This window comes from Molothrus ater, chromosome 16 (assembly GCF_012460135.2).
Source record: "Molothrus ater isolate BHLD 08-10-18 breed brown headed cowbird chromosome 16, BPBGC_Mater_1.1, whole genome shotgun sequence".
In the NCBI taxonomy this organism is placed as follows: domain Eukaryota; kingdom Metazoa; phylum Chordata; class Aves; order Passeriformes; family Icteridae; genus Molothrus; species Molothrus ater.
In genome coordinates, this window is record NC_050493.2 from 9,711,979 (window position 1) to 9,726,266 (window position 14,288).

The 14,288-nt window shown below is 40.3% G+C and overlaps 1 protein-coding gene across 3 annotated transcripts in view; it reads left to right on the forward strand.

Moving 5' to 3' along the window:
- The first annotated feature begins 315 nt into the window (after positions 1–315).
- Positions 316–14,288, forward strand: part of MRTFB (myocardin related transcription factor B) — a 67,305-nt gene continuing 53,332 nt past the window's right edge. For 2 of the 3 annotated variants that reach the window (XM_036392565.2, XM_036392562.2), the window contains exons 1-2: positions 317–378; positions 3,373–3,417. The gene's annotated coding sequence lies outside the window, so the exon portion shown is untranslated. Of the gene's footprint in view, positions 379–3,372; positions 3,418–14,288 lie in introns of all 3 variants that reach the window. The other variant, XM_054516621.1, reaches the window with a different exon arrangement.

The following is a 14,288-nucleotide window of genomic DNA, read 5'->3' on the forward strand; positions in this document are numbered from 1 at the left end:
GGAATGGGCTGCCCAGGGAGGTGGCGGAGTCACCGTCCCTGGAGGTGTTTAAGGACCGGCTGGACGTTGCCCTTAGTGCCATGGTCTGGATGACACGGTGGTGCTCGGTCACAGGTTAGACTCGATGATCTCAGAGTTCTTTTCCAGCCTCAACGGTTCAGTAACCCCTCACCGGAGGCACCGGGGACCGGTCCCCCCCAGCCTGGCCCTCTGAGGGCGTGAGTGCCCGGATGTGCCGCCCCGCCTCCCGCACGTGCGCGGCGCCAGCGCGCGCGGCTCCCCCGCCCCCGCCCGCGGGCCAACCGCCGGGGCGCGCGCCCGGGGAGGGCGGTCCCGGGCGCAGAGCTCGCGAGAGGAACATGGCCGCGGCGGGCCGGGGTGAGCGGGGCAGCGCGGGCGGGGGGCGCGGGGCGCGCGGCCGGGCGCCGACTCAGCGGGTCCGCGCCGCACGGGGCGGCCGCGCTGCCGCGCGCTGGAACCGGGCCGGGCCGCTGAGCGAGAGCGGCACCGCCGGCAGCCATCGTCGCCCGGCCCCGGGGTGGGCTGCGCGCCGCCCCGCCCGCAGAGCCTTCTGAAGGAGGTTGAGGGGGTGGGAGTGCCGAGAGCGGCGGCCGCCCCCTCTCTGCCGGGGGCGGGCAGGGTCCCCGCGAGGCCGCAGCTGGGCACACGGCGGGGCGGCCCCCCAGCCCCGCCGGGCCGCTCTGGGCCCCGAGCAGGTGGAGGTGCCGGTGTCCGCACCGCGCCCTGCGACGCGGCTCGCCCCGGCCCGGCCGCTGGTGGATGTGTCCTGTGTTAGTACTTGCTAGGGAGGAACACTCGCTCCCGGGGGAGGTGCGGGGCTGCGGGCAGTAGGGCGGCGCTGCGGGCCCGGCCCGAGCCCTGCGGGCGTTGAGATGGGAGCGCCCCGCCCGGGGGAGACCGGAGGCCCTCCGTGTCCCCGATCGTGGAGCTGCAGCGGAGGTCACTGGGCTGTGAGGAGAGCTGCGACCCTTAGAGCAGGGACTGTTAACGAGTTCGGCTCGTTTTCTGCGGCATGCCTGGATTTAGATGGCACTTGGTCAATCCATTTTAGCGTGGAATAGGTTGCCCAAGAAGGTGGTGGAGTCACCATCCGTACGGCGTTTAAAAGACGATGTGGCGCTGGGTGATATGCTTTAGAGGTTTCAGTGGCAGTGCTGGTTTGATGGTTGGACTGGACGATAGAACAGGTCTCTTCCAAGCCTGACGATTCCATGATTCCAGAATTAGCGTTGATAATAAGTGTATGTATCCGCAGCACCTGCATGCACAGATCCACATGCGGGTGCAGGTCCCTTGGCTGGCACTTGCGGCAGTGACATTCTTGGGGCCGCGGGGAGCCAGGTGCAGAGCTCTGCTGCCGTGCCGTGCCTTTCTGCCAGCAAATACATTTGCCTTTGTTCCATTTCTGTGGGGTTTGTCTTGGTGTGCAAGTGTGCAGTGCAGAAAACTGCTGTTAGGCAGTCTCAGTGCAGTCAAGAGATACCAGGACTTCTGCCTGCTGCAGGCAATTGGCTGAAATAAAGAGTACAGGATTTAAAGTGAATAAATCTGTTTGTTTAGCTATAAAGTAAATATCAGGAAAATTATCCTTTTATGAATGTTTCAAAAGCACCTCCATAATGTCTGGTATGTCAATATGTCTAAAATACTTAAAGCTTAAACATCACTCACCTTTTAAGAAAAAAAAGCCAAGATTTCCCTTTCCTGTGAGTACAGCATGTTCTGAAGTTCTTGTTTATGCGAAGGTGTTCACATTTCTTCCTCACAATGCATCTTTTCCTTTATGAGAAAAAAATGCCTAGGTTTTGAATTAATTGAGGTTTTAAAGCTTTCAACCAAGGCACAGCTGGCATTTCATAAAATTATTCCCTTAATGTGTGACATTTTATCTTGTTCCTTCCTAAAGTTTTCTGTCCTGTGTAATTGCTTAGGGCAGGTATGACTTTGTGGTATAAACTGCATTTAAAACTTGACAAGATTGCTGTCTGGTAATGACACCAGTTATTAAGCAAATAAAAACACCTGGAAGCTGAACATCCTTAGTACATTGTTGGGAGTACAGAATATCTTTCAGGATTTGGCAGTATTTAGAGAAGTGTAGAAAACTGAAGTTAATGATGCAAATGAGTTTTTAGAAGCAGTCATACAATAACACGGAAATCACCTTTATGTTTACCTTTTGTTTGTCAGATTCTGTTGAATTATAACGTAGTATCAAACAGCTTTAATAGTGAGGGTTAATACATAGCTATTCAAACAAATTTAGTGATTTATATGCATAAAATACTTTAAAAATATTGGATAGGGAATATGCTTAGTTGAGGTTTGGGGTTTTTTAAACAGCGTTTAGATTACTGATGAAATGATTATTGGAAGGAAGAGGGAATATATTTTACCATAGGCCATTTATTTTTGTGGGCCTTTTTGGCTCTTTTTGGCATTTCCGTCTTGTAACCTCTTCCTCTTGTGTGTTTTGCTTTGGTTTTTTACATGTGCAGCTTTTAACCTCTGTCACTGACATGTACAGAAACCATAACATCAGCTTCAGCCTCTAAAAGAATTAAAAGTAGTCTCATAGGATTCATCTCTGGGACCAAAAGTAAAATTGTGTGGCTGAGCAATACCTGTGGGTTCAAAGCCAAAACTGGCAAACTCCATTAGTGTTACTATATGAAACAGCATTTGATAAATGCCAGACTTTAAAATAACTGATTTTTTAAACTTTTCTAAATATGGTGAGCAGTAGGTTTCTATTGACTTAATCATATGTGTCTATATATGTATATATGTACACACACAGTCTAAAGTATTCTAATAAATGAAATGTTGATGTTGGAACAGGTCCATTTGAGTTGATGACATACCGAAAAGACAAAATGTGGATGGGAACAGTTTTCTTTTTTTGTAAACATTCCATTGTATTGGAATCTATAGAAAACTAAAATGCATTTCTGTTGTGTAATTGGTACTTGTGTAATTGGTGTGGAGACTTGAAGGAACTAGGACTGAGTTTGTGTATTGCAGTTGAGCTAAAAGGAGCAGATGATGCTCCTCTGGTACTGCTGTTCTTGCCAGAGGTAATTGGAAAGACAAATATCATCTTAGAATTTGAGTAGGAATATGAAAGGTGCTAAAAGATGCACATAAAGTATATTAAAATCACTGTACTCTCAGGATTTTAACCTAATAACACACTTTTACATCTGAAAACTGCAGAAGCTGAGAAAGCTGAACTAGTATTCTTAAGACTTTAATTTCTCAGGTAGAACAAAATATGTAATTTTTAAAATAACGAATCCTTGAGACATCTTTGTGATTTTTGTTTTTCCTTTTTACTTTCCAACCAACCAGGAATGTGCTGAAACAGACACTCTACAAGGGTGCTAGAGATACAAGGTAAGTGCTGTATCTTAAAAAATTTAAACTTTTTAAATAAGTTTTTTTTTATAATAAAGCTGCTAGGCTATTTTTTTAGTGAGCAGGGTATTCCTTTAAGTTGTGCTTAAGGTTTTATAATCCTGTTAAAATGGAAGGTTTTCCAGGAGATCTGTTCCTATACAAACAGAAATTTGGTTATAGGTAGTACATGTATTACATAAACTGAAGAGCAAGTTATTGTGATTTTATGCTTTGGCCTTTGATATGAGTGGGTTTTAATTGCCTCTTAAGATTATGACTTAACTACTCATATGCTGATTAAACAATATTTTCTCTTTTTAGAGGACTGTCATGCTTGCAAGCCTTCATAGATGTTAGCTGTTTTCCACATGTGAATAGTTTTGATATTAAAACTTCAGCCTGTAGAACATTTTGTTTACTTTTAACAGTTTTTCTGCAGTGACTCAGGCTTGTACCAGCACAGCACCTCCAGAGGGACTCCAGATCCTGTGTGGTTTGGTTAAATCAATCCAGTTAGAGATGAGGAAAATTCTCTCTCAAAGGGAGTCACAAAGGGTGCTGGCCTCTGCTGATAGTGCTGTTTCAGGAGGTGTTAGCAAGGGAAGTCAAGCAGCTCAGTAAAACAAGGAACTTGGGTTACATTGCCTAACACATTCTCAGTTCTGGAACTGTGTGCTTCTGGAGGTTACCTGATCCCTAAATGGTGAAAATTCTGATCCTGCCCTTCCCTCCTCACCTTCAGTGTGGGAAAAAGAGGATGGGACAGGTTGCCTGATTTTCAGGATAACCAAGACTTAAAGCCTCTTGATAGTTTCCACTGAGGCCTCCTAGATGAACCAGAGCATTGGTTCCACCTCTACAGAAAAAGCAGACACTGCACACCACTGTCATGGCTAAGAGCTGCTGCAGAGCCTGGAAGAACAAGATGTACAGAAGTGGATGTACACAGAAGGGGGTATGTATCTGTAGCATTGATGTGTTCCAACAACCCCAGAACTGTGCTAGGCAAAAAATCCCAACTAGAAACACTTAAATGTAGGGGAGCTCCTAACCTGAAGGCAAGGTGTGTTTAGGGTTGTGTGCAGGCTCCATGAAGAGCAGGTTTGATTACACTTGGCAAACCAGTTCACTTTGTGTCCTCCTGTAGTAAATCTACAACCTTTGGTTCTTACTGTGAATAAATCTGCTGCTTTTTTAGCTGCATGTCCAAAAACCAAAGATGAACCACTGAAATAAAGACTATTTGCACTTGACAGCCATGAATGTTTGATGTTTGCTTCTTCAGATGAAGAAATGCTTCTTTTTCCATGCTGTGCTGTATTCCTAGCATTGTTTTGAAACATTTTTAGCACCTGAAGTTCAAGAGCCAGAATTGCCCAGTGTTAGTTACAGAATACAACTTTTTTAACTTTTTTCAAACTTTCCTTCTGTGGCAAATATTGATGTCTACCACAAAAATCTTCCATATCCTGAAACTCCAAAGCAAATGCACATTACAGAATTTATTGAAGTGTTCAGATTACTGTAATTAAATCCAGATGTTAATGTAGTTTTGTGCTTGGCCAATAAACTGGATCTCTCTGATTGTTGACTCAGTAGCGAGTATTTTAAGATTTCATATTTGGTACTTGGCTTAAGCACTAATTAAATGTTTGAGAAGGGGCTTTTACTTGGGCATGGTGCCAAAAGCAACAAAGTGAGAGAGAAGTCCTGGTTACACTCAGTTTTGATCTTTACACCAACTAGTGAAACACAAATTAACAAAACAAAAAATTAAGACAAAAAGGACATCCACTGGTTTTCTATCCTTCTAAGTGAATTTATGACATAGGTAGTCCTAGTTACCTACCTGAGAGAAGGACATGCAGTTGTGTTCATGTTTCCACTTTTTGTGTCTAATCCTAGAAGCCTGCTGGAAGGCTAGGGAATGGTTGCTGAAAACTTGTTTACAAAGTCTAGAGACATCAAAATTAGAGTCTTAGTCATTCTTGAGGTGTAAAAGGTAGCTTATAAAATTCAGCAGAGAAACTCATTAAAATGAGTTCAAATTGTTAATGTATTAAGTTATTTCAGGAGTTTTTGAATGGACTAATAAATCACTCTGAACTATTTTTGAGTCTGTTTTTTCATTATATATCACTTGATACACTATTTTTTTTAGGATTTCATCTTTAAAAATAAAATTTTAAACATATTTTTCCATGGAAAGTACAACTAAGACAGGTACCAAAAAAGAAAAGCCTTAATGTTTGGATAATGTTTTTCAGTATGTAATTTGTACTCTTTGTACAGTTATACTCTTTATAAGAATACTTAGTATATTTATAAGGTTTTTGTTAAAGATTTGTAACCTGTATGAGTTAGGAATTTATAGAAACAACTGGAAACTTCACCATTTTCTACTTAATGTTTTCAACGTTAATTTCATTTGCAGTGTCTGGACTGCAGAAGGTTTTTAATACCCAGTTTAGGAGGGTAGAGCTCCAATTATGGTCTTTCTAGTAAATACTTAATTAAAGAGATATTACTGCTTTAATTTGCAGTCTTTATTATTTCTGAATTTGTATGGGTTAATTACAGTAATGCTTCTTTATATTAATGTCAAATAATACAGCAGCATTCAAGTACTAAGTACTGAGCAAATACTGTCAGTTTTTGCAAAATATGAACTGTCTCTATGGTTATGGGAATTATAAGTCTTCCGATGTGAATCAAGCCCTAAATAATTCTCTCTATGTCTTTAGACAGTTTTAACCAACTTTCTTTGCTTCTATGAATAACTGAGTGTATTTTGTGATTTCTTCTGGAATCAGATCCTCCCTCCTCTGCCAGATGTTCCACCCTTCCTCTGTTCTGCCAGTTAAACCATTTGATGACTCTTTTACCAGGTCCTGCATCAGAAGCCTAATTTAAAAAACTTGTCGTGCAAAATTGGTAAAAGAGAAAAGTAGAATCTCTTGTAAGGGGTGAAATGCAGGTGGTGAGAATCTGCTCTGGCCCATAGTTCATCCTGGCTGTCCTGGGCAGGAGCACAGGTGGGAATGTGGAGCCAGCCCAGCCCCCAGTGTGAGCTGGGGATGGGTAAAACACTGGGGCTCTTCCCTGTGCTGCAGGGAAACCCACACTGACAGGAGACCCTTGGCCATGCTTCTACACCAGCTGTTCCCAAATACCTGGGGCACCTGGGGCCTGAAGGTGGTGCAGGAGAGAATTCCATGGTGTCTCCCAGCTGCCTGTGGGTTCTTGGCATAGGTGGGAGACTTTGGAAAGCCTAAGCCAAGCCTTGTGCTGGCTGCCTGAGGAACATGGTCAAGGAAAGGTTATCGAGGAAGGATGGTATACAGAGCATTTTTGATGGGTAAAACTGATTGAGGTGATTTAGTGATAGATGGAGGATAGAAGAAAATAGAGAATACAGGAATAGAAATCAGGAAAGTGGGTATTGAAGTAATCTGGGGAAAAAATAACTATTGTCTGACACTAGAAAAAGAACAACGAAAATAAACCAAGAGAAAAAACTCCTTGGCTACAGTGTTTCTATCTGATACCAGATTACATTTAACAAATATCTTGTATTTTCCAACAGTTTCTAATAAAGCTTTGTAGTTTCTTTTTAAAATATTTTGAGTGCTGCTCAAACTACAAGAACTACAGAAAGTAAATGTGTGACAGCTGCTAAGTGCAGAAATTTGTAATCTACTGTAAACAATTTTATGTCACCATCTATTTCTTACTTATTTTTAAACAAGCAGCTTTGTATATGGATTGAAATATTGGAACACAATAGTTTAACAGATAAGACTTCTTTGAAACTGGCCTTAGGCAACATAAACTCTCCTGACCCAGAGTTTCTGTCCTATTAGTCCTTAGCTAATTTCAGTAGGGAAAATGGAATTCAAGTTCATTTTAGCTTTGGAGATCGTGAGAAATTGGTTCTTAAAATACTGAGGGCATGGACTGTGGATTATTGCATTAAACTGTTTGGAACATCAGAGTTTTCAGGCACCATACTAATAAAATACTTTTCCTGATTATTTTAGAATATGGGTGTTGATCTGGAGATTAGGCTTCATCAGTTATAATCTTGGATCTGTATTTATAAAGAAGCAAGAAGTTATATTCCTTCCTGTAGTCTCACCCTGTTCCTTGTTAGAAGAAATGTGTTTGATTTGAAAAGTAAAAATTTGGCTTCTGTTAAGTGAAGAGTAATTTTGTCTTTATCAAATTACTTGTTATGCTGTTAGTCATAATACTATGTGTGTGGTATAGCCTCGTGCTTCATTTCCAGTGTTTAGGAGTGTCAGGGCTGGGATTTTGTGGTTTGTTGTGGGATTTTTCTTCCTGGAAGTCTGCTTAACTATATGGAATTCAGCATTCTTCCAGTCTGCATCCTTGTTTCTGTTAAAAAAACCCCTGACTTTAATTCTTAGGAAGATGCTGCAAGGTGTAAATCTAGTAGAAGTGATGTAATTGCATTCAGATTGTGACCTTTTGTCACTGCTGTATAAAAATGAGGCCATGTAACACAATGTGGGATTAGAAGTAAGAAACAGGAAAGAATATTGTCAGTGAACTCTTAAGCACTTGGTGCTAATCAGGTAAAGAATGTACAGTAAATTGCTGCTTGAGATGTACCGCAAGTTGATTTATATATTTTTTAATTAAACATTAATGTGTCACCTTCTAAGTTTTCCTTTTGTCCATTAGCAGATTAAATATTAAAAGTTTCATTTTCAGAAGTTGGGAGCAACAAGTTGACTGGTTTCCATGGGAGCTAATTCAAGTTACTGTTTGCATTGTTAATACCTCAAAGTAGCTGTGTTGGTCCAGTCAATATGCAGGAAAAGGTTTGTGTGAGGGAGATTTTCTTAGCTTTCCTAAAGTTGTGTGTAGGGACTGCTTAATTGAGGACCTTCTGCACATGTCACTGAATTTCAGCTCAGACATAATGATTCTGATTTTTGCCAGATCCCCTAAATTGAAGTTGCTTGTAATCTCTAATTACGCTTACGTTATTTTGAATTAATGTCTAATTAGCACTTAGTTTCTTGCTGAATGTGAATAGTATGTTAAATTCTGTCCAGTAGAAGTTGATTGTATTTTTAAAGACAAATTTAACCCCAAATATTACAATAATAAAATAATTACAATAATTAATAACCAAATTTCAATAATAAAACTATGCTAATCTTTGTAAAGTGCGTAGATATAAAAAGAAGCAAAGTGTAGATTTTTCAAGAAACCTCATTACTAGAAATGGTTGTGCAATCAGTCCCACTTCTGATAGGAGATGGAAAGCAGCATGTTCAACGGGAGGCAGTCCTGCAGTTCCTTCCTCTTTGGTTTGAATCCTTGTGCTTTCCTTGCTTTGTTCAGTTCAAGGGCTTGGTTTGCAGGCAGTAAAATAAACAGAGTAGCACCTGCAGCTTAGTCATAAATGGGAACATCTTGCAGTATCCAAGCAAACAAATGAAATCATGGAGTCATCTAACCTTTCCTGAAATGCCTTAAGAGCTTGCCCAATGTTCATTTTTAAGATGGACCTCTCTTTTGGCTATCAAAGGTCTCTGAACACATAGGGAAGGATTATGATCCATTTCATTGGTAAAAGTTACCAAGTATTGTCTGAGCTATCAAGTGCCTTTATTATACAAAGACAAACACTTGGGGTTTGCTTTTTTCCTATGTTGGAAATTTCAATTGCATAAATAGATTCTTCTGGCTACACCTTGTGTTTGCTGGCCACAGAAAATCATGGAGCACATGGGACCTCCTTTCACAAAGTTCTGTCATAGACAGAAGAACTGGATTTGCTTTTAAGCAGCTTAATCTGAGTTGATGTCGCAATTACTCAAACACTCCTGCAAAGCAATTCATATTAAAACTGAAATTAATAACTTCAGGATTTTTGCTCATTAGAATTCAAGTAAGTTGCTTTGGAAGTCATATGTCACAATGTTTCATTGGAAAAAAATATTATTCAAATATGTAGATATTTATGAGGGTGAGAAAGTAGGAGCATCATTTGTTTGCACACCACACTAATGCAGATAGCTGTTGTTTGGTTGGTTTCTTTGTTTCTTTGCCCTGCTAAATTTAGGTGTAAAACTGACCTTGTGTTGCTTTGTAAACTCAGCCTAAATGTATTTGTTGTCAGTGTTAATGTCAGCTTCTTAAATTAGAGTATTAAAGGAAATTTAGAATATTGACAATCGACATCATCTTCAGAGACTGAAAAATAGGAATGTCAGATTTTTCTGACCATTTGCATACAACACATTTCTATATACAGTAACATGTAAACAAGACACTACTTCATGTTTTGCCTATCTCGTTTTAAGTCTTTTTATGAAGCTCTTTATTTTAATAGAACTAGTGAGGATATGTGCTATGACAGCTTTGTATTTATTTAATCAAGTGGAACCAGCTGAACCACTTCAGGTTGCCTTAAGACAACATTAAGAGGAGCATTGTTTATTAAGAATATCCACAGAAAAGATGAGATTAAATCAAATTATGTCTGCTCATAGAGTGATTAAAAGTACAAAGTTGTTGAGGACTGTGCCTGAAGTCCTTCACTTACAACAAGTTATGGGTCAATGTTTTCTACACTTCAGGTATTGTGGCCAGAATTCTGGTTGCTGCTAAGTGCTCTTAGGGAAGATGGATTTAGTTGTAGATGAAATAAATCATTGTCTTCTCATCATTCCGAGTTTTCAGCATAAATCTTTCTGAACTCTGCTGCAAACACTGCAAGTTAACACAGCATAGCTTCTGTTCGTGAAGCATTGTGTCAGTGGAAGGTGAGTTGAAGGCTGTCCTGGGTTATCAGGGTGGGTTAATGGATGTTTGCTTCCATGCCAGTCTTAAACAGCTCTCTAGAGATGAGCATCTCTCCTGCAGGGTGGAATTGCAGAGCAGTTCAGATTTCTCCCTAAAAATGGAGGTTGTTGACTGGGTGGTACCTTTGAGAGGCAGCTAATATTAGACTTCACTTTTTCTTTGGTCTCTCAGACCAATTTATTGGTTTTGGTGCACACTTTGGAGTTTCTCAACTGTTTCTTAAAGGAAGATGACATAGTTGAACAGTTTTATATAATCAGTAAACAATTTAAAAATCACTTCTGTCTGAAGGTATGGGTTCTGTTTCAGTGATGACTGTTGTGCATATTGAACCTTTGCTTGCTATATTTAAAATACTTGTAAAAAGTGTAGCATTTTGAATAAGTTCTATTATCATTTTAAAGCCCTTGAAATGTGAATACAGAAGATAGTTGTAATATTTACAATTACTTTAAACATTTGTATGAAACCTTAAGGTATTTAAACACTAAGCTTCACAGCATTGCTATGAGGTAGATTCTTTCCAGTGAAGGCTGATGTGTAGCCCAGATTTCACAAACTCTTGTTTGAACAGGTTAGTTTGAGAAGGCAGTAATGTGAGAAAAGAATAGATAAATCATCTCTATGGCCCTGCACAGCGACAGGGTAGGCTTTAGTTTCCCCACACTTTAATGGAGCTGTGGGAGGCTGCCTTTATTCCTCACAGCCCCACACTGCAGGGTAATTCATTTGCACTTAGCAGGGCTCAGCTCCCATTACCAATTACTGTGATATTTTTTTCCTGCCTGGAGGTAGCAGTGGAGGGAATGAATGTATCATCAAGGATTCTCCTGACTCATCCCCAGCCTCTGTCCAGGTACAAGTAATTGTCTATACATTACCTCATGGGCAATGTGCATTTGCCACTGTAGCTTATTCATTTTTCATTTTTGGATCAGTCCAAAGACTTAAGATTTAAAGACTTCCTCTGAAGAATTAGTAAAGAGAATCTCAATGTAGCATTGTCATCAAAATATGCAGAAGTGTTAAATGAGTTTCTGGAGGTCTTTTGGTGTCTGCTCAGTGGTATTAATTTAGCTAGAGCAGACAGTTACAAAAATTTAATCTCAGTTATTTAATAAAAGTGGATATTTTTCTGCAGTATCAACCAGTCCAGGAGGACTCTGGGCTCCTGGAAGAAACACATTATTCCAGGTACTGGAACAGTGAGAAGCTTGACAGGACCTCAGTTTTGTCAGATACTTCTGCACACTGTTTTTTAAAGAAATGAATAGTAATAGTGAGTTTCTCATAATGCATAATCCAAGGTGATTACTCATGGTTAGTCAGCTGCTGATATTTCTCATCTTTTTCTTCTTTTGTATAATTACCTTCATAAAAATAGCTGTATGATTTAAATCCTTATTGCTCTATATTTGACCACAAAACATAATTAATTAGGTTTATCGACATTGTGTTTAACTGTGAGATTGCAGTTTCTCTTTCAATATGGTAATTAAATGTCACTTTTCATGTCCAAGTTCCCATGCTGCAGTTAGGTGGTGTCTGTAGGAAGGTGCCAGCCCAGCAGAGGTGAGGCTGTGCTGTCCCATCAGGGTTTGTGTCCCCACAGCCCTTGCTGTGTTTCTGACTCCATCACCCTTTGGAGCACAGCCCCTCTTTGGTGTGGCTCCAGCAGCTGATGGAGATGGAGACTGCAGCCAAGCCATGATTTGTTTGTGCATTTCTCTTCACCCCTTGCTGACAGGCAGGATGCCGAGAGCAGCCATCCTTTAAAAGCCTGAGTCTCCTGCTCTCCTTGGAGTGGATGTTCCATGGCCAGGGCTCCTCTCCGGGAAGTGACTCCTGGAGCTTCCAATTCCCGCACTCTGCAGTGAGCTCAGTGTTCCCGACTGCTCTGTTTATGTTCAGGCCTGATGTGCGCTGATCCTTGGAAGAAAGGAGACACTGAGCATTCCAAGGCTCTGACCACTGGACTGGACTCATTTGTAGCCTAGGAAGGAAGTTTGCTGTAGGCATGGGGAGGGTCTGCTGCATTCTGAAAGCACAGTCCTTGCCCTTCTTGAGAAGGGAAGGGGAATTGCCAAGTCAGTCTCAGATTGTGACTTCTCACATTCTCTCAGGTCATTGGTGCCCACTGCTCAAATAGAAGGAATATTTAAAACTATAACAGCCCCCAAAGTGCCTATGGGCCTCAGTGTCAGAAATCACTGTTCCCACTGCACAGATTACCAAGTCTTTCTAGGCACTGACAGGGAGACTGAAAAGCTGAATGCAATGGCCTGCCTTGGCAGCTGTTGGTTAACCTGCTGGATCTCACACTTTTTGAGGATCTCTTCTAGTGTTTTCTGATACATTGAAGAAGAAGGTAAGAAAAACAAAACAAACCCAACTTTTGACATTTCTAGTATTCTCCCCACTGAAGATTCTCTTCAGTTTGTAATATACTGCATTATATATATTATATATATATATAATTCAGTATATTACAAACTGCTAGAGTTTTAAATTTTGCTGAGTTTTATAAATGGAGAAACTGAGTGCTCATGTTCACACCATGATTCTGAAAATCCTGGAGCTGATATTGCTAATATCTGATGACTGTTAATTCAGGACTGTACTGGGTACAGGTTCCTTGCAGGTGTGAGTGAGTGAGCAGTGTTAATGTCAGCCAGTTGACTTGGCCAAAGCTTGAATGCATTGTCATTCTTGAACTGTTATTTTCCAGCAGATTGCTAAAATAAAAGCTGGTTTACTACTGAAGTGTCATCCAGATTTCAGAGCTTGTGCCAAATAAAATACCAGTTCTGGTGTCTCAAGTAGCAGGGAAGTATAAGATGATAAGATTTTTCCAAGGAAATACATTTTGTCTTCTGAAGATAAAATGTTTAAAAATAAAAGGAGCGTTTGTCTTCAGCAGTTAAGAAGATAGCAACCACCTACAATCTGTGAGAACACTTACATAAGGCTCATACATTGTACAGGAGTTCTGGTTTGCCAGTGCTGGAACACTGTTCCTATGTACTTGTCAGGGAAATGTGAACTGAAGCCTCCTAGCAGTGCTGGTGCATATTCTAATTTGATAATGTGTTCTAAAGGCTAAGTAGGAAAATATTTTTTTCTAATTTTCACTCTACTATTAAACATTTTGCTGTTTCTATGTTAAAAAAAAACCAAAACAAAACAGCTACCTGTAATCATTTAAGACTATTGGAACAATTGAGTAATGTGATTTTTAGTTTCTGGAAATAAGTTGGTATTATGCTTTGCAACAGTTCATAAGCAGAAGTGGAGCAGAGGAATGGATCACACAACTTTAACTTCAGGTGTCTTAGCTGCAAGGAGGGAAGTGGAAACCCCTTGAGTGACAACTGATTTCTGTCAGATCAGCCTGGTATAAAAGGTGCTTTCTTGGATTATGTTAAGTAGAATATTGAAACTTTAGTAGAATGGATTTTTTAAAATTGTATTTTCCTGTACATGTTTTAACTGTTGAGTTTCAGTTATGTTATTAATATACTTTGTGTGCAGGTCTGCTTCAATTCAGGGGTTACACAGATAATGGCTACCATCTGTAAATGCAGATGGCAAATCTGAAATAATTCTTCAGGATTGAGGAGGCTTCAAACAAATGAGAAAGGGGAGGCAAATTGTTATCTTTAACATAAAATGTGAGAGTATCATGGGCTTTACATTCTAAATCAGAGGTTTCTCAGTTTTGCAGATGGCTGCTGGATAAAGTGTTGTACAGGGTTTGATTTTAAACAAGGTAGATAAATATTTTCTAGTACTCATTTTCATGTTTGGACTGTTGATGTACAAACAATTGGTTATATTAGAAACATCAGAATGAAATGGCTTTTGAAGACTGAAAATAGATGGGAGATATTCTGCATGTATTCAGTTGAGTTTTATGTGAAGTAAATGCTGCTGGTTGTAGCCTGCACCTGATGCTAAAGCAGCTGTATTCATCTGGAGCTGTTAAAATGAGTGTGCTAGAAAATGGTAAGGGTTTGCTATCATAC